The sequence below is a fragment of the Rhinolophus sinicus genome, linkage group LG07 (assembly GCF_036562045.2).
Source record: "Rhinolophus sinicus isolate RSC01 linkage group LG07, ASM3656204v1, whole genome shotgun sequence".
NCBI classification, from domain to species: domain Eukaryota; kingdom Metazoa; phylum Chordata; class Mammalia; order Chiroptera; family Rhinolophidae; genus Rhinolophus; species Rhinolophus sinicus.
In genome coordinates this window covers 78,293,679-78,298,698 of record NC_133757.1, presented here as the reverse complement: position 1 = coordinate 78,298,698, position 5,020 = coordinate 78,293,679, and positions in this window count along the sequence as shown.

Genomic DNA, 5,020 nt, shown 5'->3' with positions numbered 1-5,020 from the left:
GAGGGGACTCTTCTGTGTGTGTCATGGGGGGGTGGGGGAGGCTGTGGCCAGTCACCTCAGAGAACGGGATGGGTGGATGTTTGGGCAGGCCTTGGGGTCACTAAGGAAAGCAGAGCAGTTTTGAGAACAGCCTGGGATGTAGTATTTGCTGTCACCTTCAGACAGGCTGCTGGGGCCACAGTTGGCGTGAGCTTGGGGTCTGCAGGTGCCCTGGTCGTTGTTTCCGAGCGTGCATCGCCTTGGGGAGTTGGAGAGCTCAGCATCCAGCCACTACTCAGCTGTGTGGCCTTCAGCAAGTGACATCACCTCTGAGCCTCAATTTGATCCTTCATAAAACAGTTTAGGAAGGGATAGAGCCCCTCTACCTGGTGTTGGAGCACAGCTGGGACATGGGAAGTGTCGGTTGTCTTAGCTTCACCTTGGTCACCCCAGGAGCACTCTCCGTTACTCCCTTTCCTGGTCACATTGAGGTCCTTGCTTGCTGGGTGTCTTGGAGCAGCCCACCCTCCCTCTCTGAGCCTGTTTCCCCATCTATAAATGGATATTACTTTTGCTGCTCCCAGTACCCAACTCACCCCCAAGTGTTCTGAGGGTTCCTAGGTAGCTGTGTGTGGAAGACCCCAGGTCTCCTTCTCTATCGTCACACTTGGGGGGCATCTTGTGGTCGCCTGGCAGCTTGTGCATTCTGTGTGACCCGGTCAGGGTCAGAGCAGCCTCAAGACCCTGGGGGGCTCTGAGTGCCATGCCCGGACCCTCCAGCCTGCACCTGGGAGCCCCTCTCTCTCGGAGCCCCACTTCCCTGCTGGTCATTCACCTCCCCTAGTCTGAGGAGAGCCCCAATTCCACCCTTGACATCAGCGCATGCTCTTTTCCCAGAAGGCTCCTGGTTTCCATGGAAATTGGTCAATGTAAATAGCTGTAGGGCATCACACTGGCCCCACCTCCCTGTGGTGTCCAAGTCTCCTCTGCCCCCAGCTGGGTGGGCCCTTCCAGCCCAGTGGGGCAAACATGAACCTCTGCCTCAGTCACCCCACCCCGTACTTGGCCAGGGAAGGATTCCTTGCCTGCTCCAGTCTACCCTGACTTTGACTTCTGGGTCAACCACGTGTGTGACCTTGGGGCAGTCCTGTGACCTTGGGGCAGTCCTCAGGCCCTATGAGCCTCATGTTTCTTCGTCTGTCACTTGGATGTTTCTTCGTCTGTCACTTGGATGGGTGCTGCCAGCCCGTTTCTGAGGAAGGCTGAAGTGCTGCCCTGTGATCCCTGCCCCAACTCTGCTCTCAATCCACCCATGGCTCCCCATTGCCCTCCCCATAAAACCAAACTGTCCTCCAGGCCCTGCCCACCTCGCACCCTCATCTTCCCCATGCTCTCCTTTAATCATCGTTGCAGTCACACCAGACTCCCCACCTCAGGGCCTTTACACATGCTTCGCGCTCTGTTTAGAGCACCCTTCCCTCTGCCCTCTCCCTTCCCTAGCACCCCAGTCCCATCATCCCTTGTGCTATGCCTCTGACTTCTGACCCTATCTGAGGTGCCCTTGTTTGTATGCTTTCCTGTTTGTCCACCCCCCACTGTCCATGAGCTCCATGTGGGCAGGCTGCTGTCTCCCCGCTCTGCTCGTGTCCTGTAAACATTTCTGCACGTGTGTATACCTGAGTATGTTAGGTACACAGCGTGACTGGAGGGACAGCCTCTCCCACAGCCCGGTGCCCTCCCCTGGGCTCCCGGCCAGCTTCCTGTAGCTGCAGGTTTCTTCAGGGAGGGGTGGCTACTCCCGTTTATCAGTCCCTGCCACCTTAGCCTGAGGAATTGGGTATCTGCAGCGGGTGCACTTGGGGCCTGTTTGAATGTCCTCAGTCTGGGTGTCCCTGTGCCTGTGCCTCAGTCTGGGTGTCCCATTTTCACAGAGGTTGGCCAGGCCTGGGTTCCACTTCCTGCTCTGCCACCGCACGTGAGCCTCAGCCTCCTCACATGAAAACAGGCTAAGTGTGTGTTACTGCACTGGGTCCATCACCTCCTGCAAGGCCTGGCTGGGGGTCTGCCCTACATAGCCCGCCCCTAAGGAGCACTTGCCAACCTTGTTGATGACATCAAAATGTGGCCTGAGGGGGCACCACTGCAAGGGCGGTGTCAGCACACCCAGGCCGAGCCTCTGCGCTGGGTGCTCTTGGATGCGTGGCCTGGCCTCACTCAGCCTCTCAGGAGGCCCTCGCAGGAGGCTGCGACTGCGTTGAGACCAGCCGGACTTGGCTGTAATCACTGTTGTGTCCAGGACATGTCCCTCTAGCCAGGGAAAGGCCAGGCTCCTAAGTTGTGAACACATCTCTGTGACACAGAGCCTGTGAACCCCATTTTCCAGATGAGAAATAGACTTGCTGGCATTTAGGGGGCCGCGGCAGGATGAGAACCCTGCTCAGCCTGTTTTTGTTGCCAATGTTGCTAACCTGACCTTTGACAAATGGCTCTCTGGTCTCGGTTGATTAAGCCCTGTCACTCTGCCTGGGCCTGGCTCACTGCTGTCATGTGAGATGACTCCTGGAATCCCCAAGAGGTAGAGGAAACTAGGGGGCGGAGAAGCAGTGTCCTGCTCAGCGCCAGCTAGGCCAGCTCAGAAGAGCTAGGATCCTGGGCTCCCTGGCTGGGCATAACCAATGTCCCCATGATGGGGGTGTCAGTTGCTGATGCCAAGGGGCTTTGCCTGCCATTGCTGGAAGAGAGGTTGGCTGGTGCCAGCCTGCTGACAAGTGAACAGAAGCCAGAGCCCAGCCAGCATTTCTGGCACCATCAGGACAGGCAGCTGGGTGCTGGGCCACTGCCCGACCCTTGCCTCAGTTGGCACTGTCCCTGGGGGTACTGTGGAATTTCCCAGGAGTTTGCTGCCTCCCTCCCATGGCCTGGCAGGTAGGTCCTTCGGGTGGAGACTTCTCCAGCATTAATCTCTCCCCCTTCGGGTGGCAAACCACACCCATAGTTGGTCTATGTCCACATTCCATCAAGTGCCATTTACAGAAAGGGAAACAGGCCCAGAGAACAATTTGCCCATCACAAATGCTCAGCGAGCATTCGCTGCAGACCAATGCAGTTGTGTTTTACTTCCATTCATTTCATTAAAGCTGCCATCAACTCTGGGAGGTAGTTGGAGAAACTGAGGCAGGGAGTTTTGAGTCACTTGCTGATGGTCCTGTGGTCAAAAAGAGCAGAGATTCAAACACAGCTTCAGGCCCTTCCAGCAAGGAACGTTTTTCACACAAGGCTGGGTTTTCTGGTCTGCAAAGTTGGTACGGTACTGTCACCTCCATCTGAAAGTCACGTGGTTACATGGTATTTGGGAAGCACCAGGCCTGGCAAGGACCTGATGCTCTGTAGGTGTTCAGCAGACACCACTTCCTCCTCTTCTCTGGAGGGCAGAATGGAGACCAGGGCCTTGAAGTTTCAGGGAAGCAACCACAGCTGGGAGGTATGGAAGAGGAGGTTGGAAGATCAGGAGTCAGAAGGTGGTCTTGGGCTAGTGAGCCCAGCCATGCACATGTGGTGTGAGCCTGTCATGTCCTCCAGTGGGGCCCTTTGAGATACAGTGGGTTAAGCCCTTAGCAGCGGCATGTACAGCCCTGAAATGGGAGCCTTTGTTAAGGCCTAGCTCAGCCTTGCTCCTTCCAGGACTCCCTGGTTCTGAACTGGATATCTACTCCATCCTGCCCCTGGAGTAATAAAAGCCAGTACTTGGGAACATTTGTAACCCTCTCTACCCTGGAGATGAAAGGAGTCAGAGAAAGGGGTGGCCTCAGGGAAGGTGCCAATGACAACAGAGCACTGGATGACAGATGGCTCCCTAAGCTGCTGGTGTGTGTCTGCAAAGAATCATATGAATTGCACCTCACAGAGAAGCTGAGGCTCACAGGCCTGATATGACCTGCAGAGACTTTCACCAGAAGGTCAAGGAGAGGGCTGAAATATAATTTCTCCCAGGTGAGAAGCCCCAGAAAGAAAAGATTAAGATGTAGGAATCATTGTCCCATGAGCAAACTGAAGCTCAAAGTGTCCAAGGTTGCACGGTGGGTCAGTGGCTGGACAGCGATTGGAACTCAGGTCTCCCAGGCCTCCAGTGGCTGTTCTCTGACACTGCCTTATCCCTCTTTCAAAAAGCAGGCTGCTCTAGATTCACGCCCAGATCCAGCCACTGAAGTGCTTTGTGATGTTGGGGCAAGGAGCTTGACCACTGTGCTCTGGTTTCTGTAAAAGGAGGCAATGGTCGTGTTGAATGAGTGAGATTGTGGTTAGGATTCACAAAAAGCTTATAATTCACAAAAGGCTTTTATCAGGGATGAGGCCGGGCTGGCATGTCACAGGATAGTGGGACAGAAAGCTTGAACTCAGAGAAGCCAAACACTGCCAGAAAATCACAAAGCCCAAGAGTAGGATTCCACCTATTTCCTGGTCTTCACCAATCCTGAGCTGCAGAGGGCGAGCCTAAGTGACTTCCAAAGAGTTCGCCCTCTCCGTGTCGTTTGCAGGGGAATAGTGGGGAGTGAGGGAATGGAGGCTTATCCCCGAGTCCTTTGGCCCTCATGGCCCAAGCTCACTCGACACAGCCTCAGGGGACCCCGCGCAAGGCGTCGGTGGCCGCCACGCTCGGCCAAACACTGCACCTTGCACTCTCGAGCCCGCTTCGGGGCGCACCGCCCACGGCCCCTGCGACTGGCTGCCGGCCCTGCCCGTCTTCGGCTTCTCAGCCAATCATCGTCGCCCTCCAGGTTACGCCCTCCGTTCCTCTCGCGCCTGTCGCCCCAGCCACCTCGGAGCCCCGCTCTTGTTCCCAGCAATTGGTCGTTAGGGTTGCCTGTCTTCTACCAGTGCTCTAATCATCGCCTGCCTCCAGGCCCGCACCTCCCAGCACTTCGCACCCGGCGGGACCATCCCAGGGACCCAGAGCCTTTGCCAACAGCCCAGCCTCTACCCCTCAGCGATTGGCTTCAGGTGCTGCCTGTCTGCTTTATGCTCACCAATCCTTGCCGTCTCC